Below are 19,895 nucleotides of genomic sequence, written 5' to 3' on the forward strand. Positions count from 1 at the left end.
GCGAAGTAAAAAAGATGAACAGCATAAAAATATCTTAAGTTTTTAAGACGAGGCTCCACTCGATACAGTCTAAGATAATATGAGCATCGCTGTTTTTTACACGAACACCTGTCATTGATATGCAGTACAGAAATAGCATGTCTGTGAAAAATTCATGATGTGTTTCGCAGTAACTTTACACTCCTTGACAACATTGCTCTTTAGTGCTCCATCCCAGAAAGACACACTTACATACTTTAGTATCTAAAAAAGGGTGCCATTGTGCGGCAAGAGCAAAATAGACAGTTATCCGCATTGTTGACAGAATATCCGGGTTCTTTCCATCGGATCCTCGATAGCGACTTAAGCCTGCATTAGCTAATAGATGCATGGAACTTCAGCTGTTGCATTGTCCTAGCTATAGGTCATTCCATGCTATAAGACCTCTTAGGAAGTGAAATATACACGCTCTGAACAATTGGGTATATATGATAACAGATTCAACATAGAAATATGAGCATGTAGCTCAGGCGGATGACCTGTTTTGCGACAAAAAATTAATGGCCATCTCACTCGAGACCCTTTCTCTTCTCTCGTGTCACTTTCTACCTCGACTGGGAAAACTACTCTACCGAGCTTTCGATATGTTCGTCTGCTTGATCTGAGTGATTCAGCAACAGAAAGTGACATAGGTCATCACCAGTCACCTGGATTTCGTGTAAAAAGTCGATAAATGTGAAAATTCAGGATTTTCGATTTTAAATTTGCTCCCTCAAACCTCAAAGAGTATTTAATTGGTGGTGACATCTAAAAAGGCTTATGGTCGATAGGTATGATAAGGGGCAAACCCCTTCGTCACTTTCTGCGTTTGGAAACTTTCGATTGATTCGCCATGGAGTGGTTTTACGTGACGTCATCGCCAGCCATGTTGGAGGGACAGACAAAGGAAAGCCCAAATGACCATGACAGCATTTGGTTCAGTTAAGTCAGGCATAACGAATCATGACATGACAAATCATTGTTCTGCCCTCCAACATGGCTGACCGTGCATACTCTTTTGTGTGAAGTTTTCACAGTTAATCTCTGTTATGAGGAATGTCGTCAAATAGTACATAGTAGGCGGAATAATCGTCACGATTTAAGCCCTCTCATACTGGAGGTTTATATCTCCTTTGTATGTAGTTGGTATAATATCCGATGTCTCTACTCGAAGTGCAAAGCGCTTGACGAAACGCTGAACTCGTCATTGAAAATTTCTTTTTTGCAGCCAGAGACGTGACAGTCGCTCCCGCTTGCTCAGTCCGACGATCTCGACAACTGTAGCGTTTATGGGTTTCATTCAAAAACTACAATACATCGTTGGCACTTCTGCAGTGTCTCAAGAAGATTTCAGGGGCAATAATCACGAGGATAATGGAAAATGAATTAGGAAAAGCTGCTGTGCTTGCTTATTTGTCATGTCAACTTTTATTGTTTTCTCAACAGATCTGGAGAGAGCTACGTAACTAGTTGACAAACATGTTCCTACTGATACTGTTTTGCACAAGTGACATTTGGCCAGTTTCTTGAACTACTGCAACTTCTGGGTCAAGGGGAAAGCTTGAATACACAGTGGCAACATCACACGTTACATAGACTCGTCCTACCAGCAAGGCCATCTGTAGGTTCCCACCACTTTTTAAAAGTGTTCATAAAACACTAGAAGGGATACTTTTATTTCAGAGGAAACATAAACAAGATAAAAAGGTGTGAAAAGACCTTTGATACTCATGCTAGTGCTAAATTGATGCTATCGTAAGCATTTTCTCTTTTTTGGCGTTTACGTGACGCTATCATTAGCAAGTACCAATAGTACTCTCAAACTTTTTCATATTTTTGTAACAACAGTTTTTCTTATGTATTTGGATTTTAAAAAGAACCGAAAAATGAAGAAAACTATACTCTTATCCGAAAGTGAAAAACGTAAATAGCGGCATGGGATGGGAAAATGTACAAAAACCCAACATTAAAACATTTTCTGCAGCCAGTGCACCGTACCAAATAAATAGCAATGTCATTAGAAAATATTTGACATATCGCATATCGACTTGATCAAATTATGTTTGCCCATAAAATCTCACATTCCCAGAAAGATCTTCTTTGGTTGCTGAAATGTAGCACCATCTTGGCTCTCAGGGAATATTTTACTGGAGACTTTTTCAACACTTCTAACTCCGTTTCTGATAGTAATGTGAAGGATTTCACCAAACATCATATCGCTTACGACAAGCCGTTGTACTTGATGAAATTGTATTTGCCCAAACACTCTAATCACTGAGAATATTTTTTTCGTAGTCTGGATGTAATTTTTTCGTATAGCTAGCTAACTTATTGCTAATTCCAGCGTTGCCTGTCGGGCCGGTGGCGGTGGAGAATTGACATCGTCAGTAGCAATGCCATTGCCAAGTAAGCGAAGTCACTGACAATGATCATTTCTGGAGCGAGAGTGCCATAATTTCAGAGTCCAGTTTCCTCCAGCAACCATACACGACGGACCAAAGCCGTGTAGGCCTACCAACAAATTATCACAGGTCTCGAAGTGATGACTATGTTTAACCTTGTAGAAAATGTTCACGTCTAACATCTATCCGAGTTCCAGTTTTCTCTGCTTCATATTCAGAAAACTCTGGCAAAAAGACATGCTTTTCTCTTTCCTTAGTCCAGCCTGAGCCTATTCAGCAAGGTTATTCCAAGCAACACGTTTATTACGTACATTTACATGTACATCGGGATTGCTTACACCGCCCGACGTGTAACGTTTTTAGGTGTTCGCAAATTTCAGTATTTCCATTCCATTTTTGCCCCAAAAAACACTGATTCAGCGTGTAGTTCTTCGAACCAACGACAATCGATCTTCTTATCAGCACGCGATTGACGCCCTAACCATTACTCCGACAAATTCCTAAGCAAGATGGACACCAGGCTGTCTCGATCAGAACACCTGCCAGTAACAAATGGGTAATCCAAGGGCTGTGGTAGACAGAATAAATGACCACCGACTTACGCACGATCAGAAGAGCATTAAGTTGCAAAACCTTTGGACACAATCTGTTGCAAGCAGGTTTTTTTCAAGCTGTATATTTTTTTCTTAGCATTGCATATTTGCAGCGCCAGGATGGGAAACGGTCTGTCCGAGGCTAGAGCCCTTGTCCCAATCTTCAAACGTTTCGTTGCTACCATTATTTGCATACGATGTAGTTGCACAAATTCTTTAATAGGAAGTCGGATTCTTGATATCTTTGCAAACTTGTACATCGCATTTTTGATAGGTTTAACAACTTGCCCAAAACTGGCCTGCGGGGTTAACATATCGGCAGAAGAATCCGTTTCTTCTCAATTCCTCTCATTTCACATATATGGTAAATACCATATCACCATAGTAACATGCAAAGCTCTCAACAAAGCTGAGGCTTTTTCAGAGAAATCTGAGAAATCGTGTGCAAATGTAGATTTTGGCTTCCGTCAACAGAACTTCAAATACGCATTGGCACGTGAGTTATCAGAACCTTTATCCTTAAAAGGATGTCAAAGGAGACGACGCAGTGATTCAGTATGAAATGCCAATAACCTGATGTGATATAGTGCCAATACCTTATTTGTACTTGCTGATCATGTAGTAAACATCACAGTTTTCGAATTATGCCACCTTTAGCAGCTCATTAGGAAAATGATTATATTGTTATCCTGTGATTTTCATGTTGTATACATATTCGACATGTGGCTTTAACTGCTCAGTAATGATATTGTCATGTTGTATTCTTTAAAATATCTGACTTTTGATACGGTTTTGTACGACTTCAATTGAGTTTGGACAACAACGCATTCAAGCAGATAGATTTTGAAAGCAACAGTTACTGTTATTAAATGAATTTATTTTAAAGACTCCGGTACGAGCGTCATTGATAAACGCGCTCATAAAAGGATAAGTAATTGAAGGCACAATTAGGTACCATCTAACATTTGATTTGTAACTTACCATAACTCATTAATGAACATTAAAGTCTTACCCACTCCATGATTTAAGATTACAGTTATGCAATTACTCAGAATTTTATGGTAACCCTTGAGATGATTTCTCCTTGAATGGTTTATTACGATACGGACTGTACACATGAAAAGGTAATTGAAAGTACGGCGTTCATCTATTTTTTTACCGCAGAGTGATTCTCCTTTAAATTCAGCGCTTCACTGCCGTATGGTCATAAGATTTAACAGCGAAACCTAAAATTGTTATTTGCACTTGCAGTTAAAGAGTAGAAGCTTTTGTTGTAAAAACACATGTATAAATGTAATAGTCTACATAAATCTTGATAAAAAATAATTCATACCTACCAGAATACTTCATTCTAAAACGAACGTTGCGTTATTCCATATTATTCATAACTGATCGCTTAAAGGACGAAAATTATCCTTCAAAAGTTATTCCATTGGGCGTAATAATCCGCGAAAAAACTAACCACAATAGTCCAAAAGAATTCCACCGGTATCCGAAACAGGTTGGAATATGTTTATCCAGATGTCCCAACCAGAGTGATGTTATTAATATCCAGATGTAAAATGTAGGTTGTCCCACTCGCGGAATTCCGGTGCTACTTCGCCTCTACGAGGTCACATCAATACTGAACCCTTTACAGCCTTACAATAGTCACCCAAACAACATATCACATATAGCGCGTGTGTATGTACGCCTACATTACAAATTAATCAAAAATATAAGACTTATACTGACGAAACGCCCACTTTCTCGCGCTTCTTATGTATGTGTACAAAAAGTGTCCTTTTCACGAAGACATCTGAAGAATCACACGATCCGTCATCCTACACGATACATAGTAAACAGGTAAGATCCCCAACGATGTGACATTTGCGCTGGGGAAAAAGAGCTTTGTTGCTAGATGAGGAGTTGTATGGTGCGTGACGCGGTGATGATCTCCTACGCCGTGTGACTCAGGTGCTCGAGGAGCTGTTTGGTTGCTCAGGCGACATTCTCGGCAAGAAAGCGGGATATATATTGACCGAGTGCGAACGCTCCCCTGAAAATGTCTAGCCGCTGTGACGGGTATTATAATCCTCACGGCAGCCTGTGCCGTCGGCGGGTAGCAGATTGTAAGCAAGTTAAAAACATTTATTCTAAACAAGACTATGCTCTCGGCCAATGCACTCGTGAAATGTCGCCATTCGTGCCTGTAGTTGCTGCAGTGGAATTCTCGTATCACGACAGTGAGTGCTGGTGGGACTCCGGCTGGACAACACTCTTTGGAGTGTGACAATGCGCTCCTAAAATAGCTTGCCTCTCGTACTAATTGCTCTGACGGGATTCTCCGTCTGGGCAGCGTGCTCAGTGACGGGTCGCATACTGTCACTAGAAATTTGCGTTCTGACAGCACAAATGAAACAACTTCGTACAACAGACTTCCCGTCTTGCTATCCTAACTTCAATTTCCTGGTATATGACCCGACCAATAGTCAACCATTCACTGATAGATCACCGTATTACGCAGAGCCACAACATGATAAGCCAGTCGACAAGAAATCACCACGACAAATTGGTAACCGAGATAAGTCCACTATCCCCAGCACTTTCGGATGAGGAATAAAACCGTAAGGTGATAAACACCAACAACCATGGGTAAAAATCTTACCACTACGAAGTTCGTTCAACTGATACTTTATTCTAGGTAGAACTTTTTTTAACGCAGACGACAGCGCGAATCAAACGAGCCAGAACAGGATTTTTGCGAACGTAATGCAACAATCGATAAGAGAGCCGTAGCCTTTTTATTGGATTTATTCAATTTTCTTGTTAGCAAGGCGCAAAAAGCAATGCAATCGACCAATTCAGATGCAGATCCCGATGGATGAGAGTAGGGCGACTCCGGCGGAGGCATAGAGCGCCACTGTTTGCTCTACCAAACTCTTTGAGTCAATCTTCTTTCCTTGCACTCTAACGAGGGATGCGTTGGGCCAGTTTCAACAGCTACATTAATGTAATGGTAGTTTCCGTTGCCCCTCTCAACGAAAGTAAAAAAATCCACAGTTAAATGAGGCACCAACAGTTTCAAGCAAATGCAACCGCCACAAGTTTTGCTGACCAGTATAGAGCAGCTATTACCCCTTAAACCAAAACCTGTGGTCACTAATTTTTGGCCCCTCAGGATTTCAGATACACTGCATTCAGCGATTGTCGCTGATATAAACACGTTAGAGAAAATCTCAGAGACAACACGACAAAGTACGCCTGCATTTAAAAGAGCCATCAGACCAAGAATACGTTCTTTAAAATAGATGAGGAAGAATGATTTTGTAACGTTTTGCACCCAGGCCACATCTCAACGTAATTGAACTATTCGGTAAGAATAAAAGGACTCCTCTACTGGCTTCATTCAATTTATCCCTTCCCAGGAGTAAGTCATACTTTTCGTAAATCAATCAGAGATGCTTGGGCAGTGGCCGCTTTTTAGTTGTCAGTCGCATAATGACATTTCGTCCTGTTCGTAACTCACCTCCGAGAAAAAAGACCCGCTATGCCAACATCGTACATCTAAGGGCCTTAATGAATGAACTGAGTCCCCGAATAGTCACTCAAAGAACTTCCCGTTAACTGTTGATACATATGACTGTTTTCGGGAATTTGCTCGGAGTCATGCATTGAGGGGAAACGACAGTGGTCATACCCGTTGCTTAGTTTTAGTCTCGGGTGGGTGGTAGTGATTGTGATGGAGGGGAGGGGATACATCTTTTTGCCTCGATTGACCTTCAAAAGGCGAAATTCCTAACGAACTTACTCCAGGTTCGATTACAGCAACATAAGCCTTTGTTTAAATATAAAGTCAAAAAGATGCGAAATGTCTCATTCTTTCACAAAGGAGGCTGCTTGATCATTTCGGAAACGCTTTACTGTCAATTTAGTTCTTTGTTCGCTGTAATTTGGTCTCAAATTGAAGACGTGATCGGAGTAACAGATGACACACAACATCTGTAATAGAAAATACTACCAAGCAACTACACCCCGAAATGCATAAGGTTTCTTTCCATTCAGTCTGCCATATCATCACATACATGACATATCGATTGCCAGATGGCTGTAAAAATTGACAATTTCCCCAAATCCTTCGGCAAGATGGTACAAAGCTGGTGGCATATATCAGTGGACGGCTCGGCTCATATTCAATCATCACCCAGTCAGAATCTATCAGGGGATAAAAGTCCGCGAAAATTGATCCGAGCTGGCTGGTTCAGGTGAGACGATGGCAGTTTCTATATTTGTGTTTATCAATGTTATTATTCGGCTAAAGGTTTCCAGCGACATATGAACACATTTTTTTATCAGCGTTGAATTTAATGCATCTATTCTGTCTGAGCGAAAGACGTCAGCGGCATGCCAGATTGGATTGGAGAGCTGGACTGATCGAGTTGTCTAATACAGTCCAATCTCGCTATCTTGGCGTCGAGATGAAAACAAACATGTTTATCGTTGCTGACTGTAGTGCAATATTGCCACAACTACTTCGTGTAATGTCCAGCAAACATTTTCATTGTGGCAAATGTCTCCTTGATCAGAAATGCATGTCATGTTAAGGAACGACTTGAATGTTGGAGTTAGGTGTCCGGGAGGAAAATGCCCCCTGCTGGCCACCATGCTCCGCCATATGTATCGTTACAGGCCTTTCAAGCAAAATACAAAGTTTTTAGTTCATGGTGGTGAGCATTTTATTGGCCTGCACTTAACAAGAGTAGAAAGGCCTTATAACATGAGCATGTTCATCAAACACCCTACATGTATATCTCCCTTGGCGTACGTTTCCATAGAAATATTCGTCTTCAAATGGCTGTAATCCATACATAACAGTATCGTACTCGACGACCGGAATTGGAACTCTCCTCAGAGGAAGGAAGGAAGGAAGGTGTTATGCTAAATCGATTGTCATAAGATCTTTGTGGTTCCCTTGGTGTACGCCAACGGGCGGTTAAGTGGATTAAATAGACTCGGCGTATAAGGGCAAAGCCAAAAAATAAACCACAAAAAAACAGAAAAACAAAACAGACAAAACTGTTGACAAAGTAATTGAAGACAAAATCATAATGCTTGTGGCTTTGCTATTTGTCCACATCACAAAGATAAGTGGATTAGACGGTGAAACAAAAACAACCCCACAGACATATCTGAAGGAATTGAACAGATTTCCATTATATGTCATCCATAAGCGAATAAGTAGAAAGGCAAGCATTATTTTAGGGCAGAACAAAAGAATAAGAAACATTTTTTTGCTTCAACTCATGACAACAAATGAGAAATAAATGAATTCAATTTCCGAACGAATTTAAAAACCACATCCTTGCAACAAAAATGTTTTAGCGCTGGAATTTAATTGAAATGTACGCGTACATATCCGGGGAACGATTCTAATTAAGTTGTCTGGTTTTTAACTGGCGCGGGAATTAAGGCACAAAAGAATGGATTGTCTGTAAAAGTGGGTGATTGAAAATGTCAATTAGAATACGTGAGACGATGCATATACTAAAGTGCTCTCATCGAGTAGTACGTGTTGCAGAATGTAAAAATCACGCACAGGCGTATAGATGATCACGATTGAAAGTACAACCGAATGCACAGTGTAAACACATGGTTTCGTATACCGTAAGTATTCATCGCCACCAAATAAAAGTATAGTCTAAATACAGACATTTAGACGTCCTTTATAGCGGCCACGAACGTGCATGGTATATTTTCAAGCTATGGTAGCACAAATGACGTACGTGTCGTTGATACTACCAATACAATATCGACACCTTACGTCATAGGAGAAAAATATTGCCATTCTTAACAGTGAGGTGTTATTGAACGGCGACAGGACGCGTGCACCGCACTTCATCCAAAATAATCCATTGAAAAACGCATTAGTATGAATATTTCACACTACATCACTTGAGAAACACTGCCGAGTAAAGCAAACATCAAATACATAATTGATATCAGGATATAATCCGTCGGAGAAAGAACAGACTCCGCTTTGAATAATTTAATTATGAGTGGATACTATACTAGAACATGTAAAGATGAATACTTTAGCACCACACCCGAAATGGCGGCGTGCAATTCACCAGATGTTCACCTTGAATTTAACAGAAAATACCCATATACGCATGCTACATGCATTTCTTTGATAGATTTCAAATTTTGCCTCTAGGGGGCGTTTGTTAAAATGAAATCTTTGGAATGAAAGGGTCGCAGAAAATTTGCGACACACTAGTCTAGTTAGTGCCGATGATCGTCATGATATCATATTTTTTCATTACTCCCTGCAGTCGTAAGGGGACGGGACCATCTTGTAGCGCCTCATGGTGATCGGAGCTTATTTGCGAACGGCTGTCGTGAACTTGCTCCCGGGGACTTGCTCGAACCGGGCCTCGAACATATCGAATTCACGCACCTTATGCATACTTACCGCGAATTTAGGATGCCAGCATCTCTCAGGTGTTGGGAATAATCCGTAATGCAATCATTGTACGGCGTTTACTGCAAAGATAAAGATATACACTTTTTAGCGTTTGACTCCTACAATCGAAGATTTACCTACAATTCTGCTTGAATCCCAGAAAATCTAGAATTTGCAACGTTATCGTCTTGAAACAATGTGTTGTCGTTACTTTCTAGTGATCGAATTTCTTATGAACCAAACTGTGTTACACTCATCGACATCATACACCAATATGCATGTACATGCGCATACATCTTGACTGTCTACAAATCTCCACTCGTCTCCAGATAAGCAGATAAGCCTTATGAAATAAGTTAAAATGACACCACCTCGTTTGTCTTATCATTGTCCGCCCACAATAATCACATTTTAATCCATAACTTATAAGTTTTCGCAGAACCGTAGTTACATTTAACACACAAAATGCCTCCGCTCAGGGATGAACTCAAAACATATACACACAACTTATGACAGTGAGTATATCATTGTCAACAAAATTCTACTTAACTTATAAACCTGCACTTCACGAGTTTTTCAGAAGATATTTGAATGCCATATCAATTGGAGATGAGTGCCAAATATTTTTGCAACGAAAACACACAACATTTTATCTATAAGAATACCAGATATAGCTTATAAAGCTTTTTGAGGTGAAGATTCCGTAGACAGAGTCGGTGTGGCATTGGTCAAAGACCTTGTTGTGATTGTCCGATCATACACCATTCTTTCCGATCATATTCTAGGAGAGTTAAGACAAATCGTTCTATTCTAGGGCTTTTTTATATCTCCATTCTAGACTCAAGAACTGTACCGGGGGAGATATTCATAGTATAACTGCCTCACCCGATCACAATGATTATTGGAAAAGTATATTTCAAGATGTTTTAAAAAGGGTCTTTTCTGAAAACAGTCCTTCTCTCGGCTGGTCCTCTTGATCTCCAGGCTGGTCTTGCGACAGCTGAAGAAATCCCAGTTATCTTCTGGATCATAATCAGCCGGCTTCCTCCAATACATTACCAACAGACTTGTCGTCTTGTCAAAAATCGTGCGCACATTAATCTCTAGCTCACATTTAATTTCTTCTCAGATCACATGATGTCTTCAGAGGCTTACTTTTCTGCGATAGCTGTTATAAGTACCGCAAGATGTAGGGATATTTGGCAAAAGGATGATTGCCCTATAAGCGGATTCATTATTGTATGCTCCGAAGTGGTCGGTTCAAGCACAGAAAATACGTGACATCAGTAACGGCGTGCCGTCTGTGATGGCTTGCTTCTGAGCATGTTTCAAAGGTAGAAGATGTGGCACCCAGGTCTTCTCCGACAGGGTGCTCACCATGTATTGTCTCCATCACCTAGGAGCGCAATTCCTCTCCTCAATGTCTGACCTTAAAATGCCACCTACGGCCAAAACGAATGGTGAGGTCTTACAAGGTTTGTCAGATGATGCGGCCTTAATCTCCTCGCTGATATATTCCATCAAAAAACACATCAACTTATTTTTGAAATGGACGAAACGTCTTTTTTTTCGAAACCCGTTAACTCCGGATGCCTCTGGCAAGTGTCACGGCCTCGGCCATGAAGACTTTCAATGCAGCCAACGGGATGGGAGTGAAGAATAACAATATTTCACGCATCCTCCTCGCGCATGACTCGACAAATGACACTTTTGATGACGTCGTTCATTCTATTATCTTAACGTTCTTAGGGCCTCTAGTCATATGACAGTTTGAGACACGGTAAGAAGAGTTAAAAAGTTATTTTGTCAAGCAGTCATCGGTGGACCAAAATGTCAGTTCTTACTGACATCACATGACGCTTTGGTTGTTTGTTGGAAGTAGCAAGAGTAGGCCATCCAGATATGTGAAGAACAGCCCAAGATAAGCTGTGATGGAGGCTTCCAACTCGCACATGCGTATGAAAATGTTCTCCGACAAATTCCGAACTCAAGAAAGACTTGGGAAAGCTCGACCAAACCACAGACAGTCACCGTACATCTAAATGCACTGCAAACAAAAATCGAAATCTTGCCATTCTTGATGGCGCCATCGCAAAGTAGTCACGAACGAACATTCACCTTCTGCTCGCTTCTGCGGCTTTCGCAAAAATGCTGAATCCCACTAGCTGAGAATGTCAAATTGGCAAAAACCTGACCGAAACCACTGTGCATTTCAATCCACTACAAAAAAACCGGATGTCGATTAACAAGGTGAAACGAAATGGCCGTGAGCAAATTACAAACAACTTCCGGGGGACGACGGTTCCTCCTCAATCTTTCCGGGATTGCTGGGCTAAACCCTCTAATTGGTTTGTTATCGGGGCCGTATTTTCGTCAGCCGACATATGCCCGTCTGGTGTAGTGGGACAATGATCATGATGATATGCAAAGAGAACCTTGAGGTACATTTGTAAATAAGTTGACACAATATTGATCTGAGTGGTGAGTCACCACATTTCACAGATTTACTACAGAATTGTAGAGATAGCACACAGGTTTCCCTCCATCTAAGTAAAAAGTCTCTTCGATCTCTGTGAGTCTCTATGGGTCGTTTGGATTCGATTTCGTTATGTTTTGCCTATTGATGTGAGAAGAATCTGAACGGACAAATCATTTCCCCAGACAGTGGCGAGTTCCCTATAAAATCGCATCGAAATCGAAATACCCTTTCCCACATGTCAACAACCACAGGCAAGCCTTGGCCACATAGACAACACCCGAAACAACCACAAGCCGTCTGCGCATCGGCTAAGCCACCCTGATCAAATATTTGGTCATATCTCCACAGTACAGTAATCGCGGTGTTTATATGCGAATCAATGGTAACTTTATACAGGGGAGGGCATCGTCACCAACACGATAACGCCGCTGATAACATCACGGGCGTGATGGAATTGGTCCCGTGATCATGTCTCCCCTCATCTCATCATTGGTAAATTATCGGTCGCGCAGATTGATAAATTTTGTTTTTCCGTCAGTCGCACTACGGATTCGAGTTGTGGATCCGTGGAATTAGATTTGGTCGCGATTGGCCGCTATAAGTGACGGGGAGTAATGATCATCATAACATAACTTTGGGCTAAGGGTTGGTGGTCGCAATAACGAAGCACTCGTAGTCGTTTTCTTTCGACCAAGACAATCCTTACATCACTTCACATCGGCATTTCCAATCAGTGTCCTCGTGAGCTAATTAACTAATTACACGTCTACTGCCGAGGGCACCAGGTTCCCCTATTGTCGCGAATCTAGTTACCCTACATGATGTACCATTTAATGACATCTCCAACCAATTCTCGGCCGTTAATTGCTAAATAAGATCACCACAGGACTCATGGTCAGCTTCCGAGAGAATTAGTCAGATCTAGCCTCACTTAGCGTCCAAAGTCGCGGGGAGAGCAGTATAATCTTGGTTAATGGCATACTGGACATGTTTGTAATCTAGTTACAAAATGGCTCTTGTACTGATATCTAGAACGCAAAGGACGTTATCACATGAAATAGAAGAGACACGCACAATTCGCCTCGTTCCTGATCTCTGTTGTGGGGAAACAAAATGGCCGACTTATGGATTTAGCTATCGATGTTGCTGACATCACGTCAACCATGGCGTCAAAATTAACGGAGGCTGACTCCAATTGAATCTGGCATTCTCTTGGGACATCCTGTATCTATATAATCATCTTTCATAAAAAAACTACGGCGAAAGAATCCGAGTGTATCTTTTCTCAAAAATAGCGCAAACGCGTTCCGTCCTGAAGGTCATAATGTGAGCAGTCGGCAACGATGCATCATTCATTTAAGAAGGGTGCATCCTGCTTTTGTGACTCTGAGAAACTGATTGTGGTGTATGTTGGATTAAAGGCAAGGCTCTGTGGCACTAAATCGTCTATGCTTCCATCAAATGGCAGCTTTTATGAAAAGGGTTGATGGATCACTTGGTTTTTTGTCCTTAGCTTATAAAAGCACGATTTATGTCGTCTTCGGCAGCTCCCTACTAGCTTCACGATCTCCTACCCGCTTGCCCTGCTATCCATAGATGAGTTACTTCTGTTCTCCCAAACCACTCCCGAGCCCTAAAACACCGGATTCAATATGCAGACACCGCAATACGTAAACAATGCCATAAACTTTATTCTTTATTGGCTTAGCGTCTCACGGTTTCTCTCGGTTTTTTTTATAAACAACTAAATGGAGAACATAGGTCCAGCAACTGCTGTGTGGTGTGTCCATGGCTACCACTCCGCATTAGAGTACCTGCTGTACCTTGTAACAGCGACTGACGATGATGGCCACCGGCTCTATGAATGGTTCGAAGGCATGCCAATTTTCGCCATCTCGACTTAGCTGATGTGCCAGTAATCACACGTAATGAATTCCCAACCAGCCTACAAAAGCAAACCCGACCTTTAAGAGTAAATAATGTCAGCGTCTCCCACTTTAAATGCCCCATCGACAGCTTAATCGTGCAGAGGAAGTTACAAGCCACAAAATAAGCTCACAAGCGTGTCGCGGCCTTAATCAAGCTACTCCTGATACACAACAAGATATCTCTCCCCAGCTGCCTGACCTGTGTCCTTTAGATGTAATGAACATGTCATATCCTCCATAAACGGCCATTTCTGCCATCTGTCTTGGTAAATTGAACAACTGCTTATTTGTTATCACTCTTTGCCGGAATTGCTCGACGTCAATTTGCATAGCTACCGGAAGTTGGCTCGTGACGTAAGGACTCGAATCGATGATGGGATAACTGCGACTTTGACCTAGTGACCAGTGGTGACTAACTGAGTCAGTGTTTTTTTATCATTTAATAATCTTAGTGTGACTGAGAAAAGATGATAAAAATAACCATTACCCAGGAAAAGAAAATAGTTAGCATAATACAGTGACTGTGCAATTTGGTAGTATTTAAAACAAACAATAGTACTGGTATGATGCTAGCCATCACACAATGAAAAAGGAAGGAACTTTTTTGCAGGAGAAGGCTAGAGAAGACATCTGTCAAACGGGTTAGAAATGTGCGTGTCCAATATTGGCGCTATTTTTTCGGAAATGTAAAAGGTAACTTGCTGTGGGTCACGACTGTATGCATCGCGACGCTCTCCACCTTGGTGAAGGACACAGTATTCAATTCTCTTGTCGGTGTAGACGGAATTATGGCTGTCACAGGGGGTTAGAACTGAGCCTGCCGAGGAGTTCGAAATATGATCCGGTGTATCATTTGTGTGGATGTGATGAGTGGGAAGCGGTAGAAACCTGACAGACGCTGGTTTAGTGGCCACGGCTCGCCATCGGAAGTGTTTCACGGAAGGACAGGCGGCAGATCGGGAAACCTTTAAAATCGCGTAATAATTTGACTTTGATTTAAGATAACCATCACTTTGTCTTTCTGTAACCATCTTGGCCATATTACATTATTCTCATGCAAACTATTAAGTTTTCATCACGCCTGTTCTTTGTGCCGTTCTCAATAGTCTCGGTAAATCTCCATCAAATGCGTCAGCCAGATTCCAAATGCATTCGTTCCGCAGGGATTTCACGCATATCAAGGCGTATTTTATAAGCCAACCACAAATCGACCACGTGATGCAAAAACCATTTACATTTCTCTTTCAGTTACCAAACTTGGATTCAATGCAATTTAGATTGCATGGCACGCATCATTGCCTGGTTATCATCCTTTCAGTTAAACTATTGGGAACTAGTCGAGTTTAAAAAAGAAAACAAACATTGCCGTTCTCGCGAGACAATCACCAATCAGATGTGTCAATTATCGTTTCAATTACGACTGAAGAGTGACGTCATTTGATCTGTTCGTCTGCCTCGCCGTTGGCAATTCATCTTTGCTGTAGCAATTTAGTTAAATCAAAAGACAGAGAGCCACTGATACAATTTACGAACATTTAACTATAGCCAGCTTCGAAAACTTTAAAAGACGACAGGTTTTGTGTGCATTCACTTCTGTTTAACCAGAGTCTTTCAAAGAAATATTTATTTGAAAGAGTTTGGTTTAACCCATCAATAGGTGCCTTCTTGTCACTAAATTATGACAGCCAATGAACGAACTGGAACAAAACCGAAAGTTTTAAAGGATCAGAACGGTAAAATCATTTTCGGACACCTCAGATTGGGCTTCAGTGAACTGGAGAAGTAGGCCAAGGTCATATCAAGGTCATCTATAATGTGGTAAACAGCTAAGAATAAACTCCAACTGATAGTTTTCAAAACAACCCATTGCCTATTCGATACGTTTTCTATCACCCAATCGACACGGTCCTTATTCACAATTACCATCCCAGCGCTATCGAGCCCAATCTACAAATCCCTGTCCACCTTTACGCCTCGGCAGCGGACGTGGCATACCTCATAATGATACTACCCAATCATAATTCCTACATTTCAGCAGGGACCGAGCGACCCGAGGACATATATCAAACCGTTTTCGGTCCGGGTCATTATCCCATCATAACGCCCATCATAACGCCGCCGTTAACTCGCATGCGCAATCAATCTCTGGCCGTCTGCGACCTGATACGCATGCGCAATCAATCCTTGCTCCCCCAATTGAAAACACCAACCGAAGGAGGATACGCTAAATTGCTAGATTTTCTGATACGGTTTCTTGGTAAATGATGCTGGGTGATCACCCGGCGGCTGTCCTATTCAGACTGTAATATAACCATTGGCGAGCCGCTGATATAATCTATACCCACGGGTGAGCTTTATTCTCACCTAGAAATTATTTATTTCGCAATTATTGGTTCTCCGGCGCTCCGCGTTGTGCGCTAGGGTTGATGAAGGTATATCTTCGCTGTGAACAGCGATAGAATAGAAATCACGTGCAACATAGGTTGTGGTTTTGGCAGCCGTCGTCGTAGTCGAATAAATCTTGAGTAGGCGAACGGGTTAGCTCATTCCGAAGCGCGGGCCGCTTGGTTAGCAGCCAGCTTGACACCAATACTAAAATATACAACGACCTGCTCAGCCGACAGCATAATAGTTTTTGCCTTTCCGTTGCACTGTCGCGGACCCCATATGGCGCGGACAAGTTAGTAATTACCATCACTCCTGAATCCCGTTTATTGCCAGCAGTTAAACCAATTCTGAATTTACTGGTAGTCTAGTGGAGCCCAGGAACTGCCGCTGTTAGCAGATGTAGTTCAGGTGTAGTGTCAAATCAAAAAAGCCAAATTATGCATCTTCGTCGTACTCCTTTGCAAAGAGCCAATCAAAACGCTCCATTTTGCCGTTTGTTTCAGACGAAAAATGTTTTTTGAAATTGGCGAATGAATTATGGTCTGCGCAATACAAATTTCAGTATGGTCACCGTTCTAAACATTATCAGAACCAATGTGTACATGCGGAAACGGACAAAACATCAAAGTAATGAAGACTCAAAATCGTTCTCGATTTTTCCTGCTTATTCAAAAAGATTTAAAGGTTTACATGCAAATAACTGAAGAACCCTGGTAGTTTATGAGATTCGCGGCAAAAGTCACCATATTGTATCTCAAATATGCCATCGATGTTGGTCCATACACACCAGCCTATCAAAGTTAATCAGAACAGGAATTAATTTATCTGCTTTGCCACAGTAGTTTCTTACAAATCAACCTGAATGGTAACATTCAGTTGGAATGAATAGATGAAGGGGTTGTCCTTATCGCCGAGAAATTCGCCATCGAGATTTGCGACATTTGTTATGATACTGTATCAGAATTCAAAGAGGATTGTCTGACCTCATTCACTATTGTTTATTACCGTAAGTCACCCAAAGCCGCAGGTGAGGCTCCCAAGATAATGACGGATTGCACCAGAGAATGTTGGTGGCAAACGACGAAGTGGACGATGCTGGACACGCTAGATGGACGTTGTAGCCCGTGGTGCCAAGGGCGCTGGAGTTGCAATAGAGGTGATGACAGAGACGGCTCAGGACCGTAATGCCTGCAGGGATGTGGTGGTACAATTGACATAGAAATGTCAGGTTGCTGGAGTGAGTGAGTGGTAACGGGATACTAGATGTTAGCACCACTTCCCTGCCTAACGTAATCATAGGCCTACCGGCTGGTAGTGCAGCCTTGGAATTCACGAAGGCGTCTGAAGACCACATTTTGTTATTAAGCACATCCCCTCGCAATAATAGGTCATTGGGTACTCCATACCGCTTGTCCCCATTATAGTAATTGCCTCAGCTTTTCGCCACAACAGAAGGCAAATGGGCAGGGTAGGAGACATAGTCAAGGGCACACACCTAATGTTCTTCCGGGGCATCCATTAGAGCCGGAATAGCCTTCAGATGATTGGTAGGAGCCGTGTCAACATTATCACGTGTATTTGGCCTTGCTGATTTAGGCCTATCTACTCATTGAAAGCTGTTTCGTGGGGGTCGATGTAATCAGAATTTGCCCTGAAGGAAAGAGGATCAGGATGACGAAATGAACCGCATTGGAGTATCACCCAACTGTACGTCAATCTTGGCTGAATACTATATTAGAATAATACGCACCGTGTTTTCCCAATCACATCATATTGTTTATATGGTAATGTTGTTCATCTAATGATCACATGCTTGCCCTAATTTACGGAACATCTTTGCAATAAATCGTCTTTATATCGATCGCAGCTAATCGCCTCCCGCCCTCAATTTATTACATGAGAATGTAATTCGAAATGTATGTGTTTTAGTGGCTTACCCGATACGGTCACTGATCGATTTCAAATTACCCTAAACGATTCTTGGCTCCCTGGAGCATTCGGTTGTTTAGTGATACTGTATTGTGTATAATGTGTATGAGCATCTCTAAGATATGGTTAAAGAGGGACTGGCAGAAGCAAGGGGTTGAATTGGCAGTATTCAGGTATAAGTAATAGACACAGTTGCGGCCTGGATGGATCTGAGTCAGCGATCCCTGCATTCCGTATATATACATACATGCGTGAGTAGGTTCAATGCACTATGAGATGTCTTCGACAGAAGATGATGACTTACCAACATGAAAACAGCATTTACATGTTTCATACCAAGAAAGCACGGAATTCTCTTTACCAAACCCTGTTGACGTCTTTAAGTGAACAATGTCAATGCAAACAAAAATAAATGCTGATTACACCGGGACCCATGTAAGACTAATTTGCACGTATCTCACTGTTTCCTCAGAGGCTGAAAAAAACGAATCACTATTTCTGTTTCTTGCCAGAGACTAGTTGATTGCACGAAAATCTATTAGCCGAGTACAAATGACTGTTTGGGGAAGGTATGCATTATTTAGCTGGCGTGCGGATCGAATGACTATCAATGAGACTAAGGTAAGAAGAAGTGTAAATGGTATGACAGAGATCTGAGGGGTGAGGCATGGTGATTTTGATGAGGCCGGGGCTGTGTGTCATACTGTTAAGGAGACCCATGATATGATTAATGAGCGGAGGGGTAGGAGAAGGGGGAAGTCGTTGTAATGGTTTGTTGTAGTGCCAAACCTTCTTTGTTTATATTTGCTGTCATATGTCGTAAGTCCGTAGGCTGCATCGACGCTCTTGGAATGTGGGGGGGGGGGGGGGGGTCCCACTACTGTCACGACGTTATTTTACCCATTAATTCGCAGTTAAAATAACTCAGGCCGAGCCTGTCTTTGTCTTTAGACAAAGCCTGTTCACACCTAGGCCTAAATACACATTGTTCAACAGTCTTATCAAAGGGTTATCAGGGACAAATCTTGGTAACATCGACCCCAACGAAACAGTTTTCAGGGTGGCTGACAGTCTGAACCGATAAGGGCAAATACATGTTATGTTCGATAATTCTGTAGCGTTAAAGGACTGACATTATTTTTGTAACGACAACATTTGTGTAAATAATTGGCTGCAAATCAATTAAGCAGCATGATTACGAGTGTCCTATGAATTGTGGTAAGGACGCCTACCCTTTTCCATCGATTGACAAGTGTTATTTGAAAAACAAACTGAAATATTTAGTATTTGCCATCTTTCGAATTACGTAAAGTAATCGAAAGATGGTCGGGTTAATAACTGGGGTCACAGGGGAGTATAACTCATTTTGTTACATGGTCCTTCGTCATTGCAAGGGTCAAAATGTGTTGCGATCGGTCATTTATCCAGAAAGAATTCAACGATAACGAACGTTTGGATGCAAGGTGTTGATCGGAGAAGGACAAACGAGTCGTTGGATTCCTACACCTCAATGCCGGTCATTATAAAGACAGATCTTTAGAACCAGTTCAAGAGGGTGAAATTGAAGTGTTGCCAAGTAGTTCATCTGAGATCTCATTTAATCCAGAAGGAATCTTCTAAATATTGAGGAGGAAGAGAAGAACGCCACTACGGGTTAGGTTTTTGAGCGTCTAAAAACCCCGTAGGGTAGTTAAATTCCTTGCAAATCCTATAACT

At 41.7% G+C, this 19,895-nt stretch overlaps 1 protein-coding gene across 2 annotated transcripts in view; it reads right to left on the reverse strand.

Annotated features, from left to right (window-relative positions):
• LOC135498449 (muscarinic acetylcholine receptor M2-like) overlaps window positions 1-19,895 on the reverse strand; it is a 124,372-nt gene that overhangs the window by 16,397 nt on the left and 88,080 nt on the right. For both annotated transcript variants that reach the window (XM_064788717.1, XM_064788719.1), the window contains exon 5: window positions 9,465-9,535. The gene's annotated coding sequence lies outside the window, so the exon portion shown is untranslated. The remainder of the gene's footprint in view (window positions 1-9,464; window positions 9,536-19,895) is intronic.

This window comes from Lineus longissimus, chromosome 13 (genome assembly GCF_910592395.1).
Source record: "Lineus longissimus chromosome 13, tnLinLong1.2, whole genome shotgun sequence".
In the NCBI taxonomy this organism is placed as follows: domain Eukaryota; kingdom Metazoa; phylum Nemertea; class Pilidiophora; order Heteronemertea; family Lineidae; genus Lineus; species Lineus longissimus.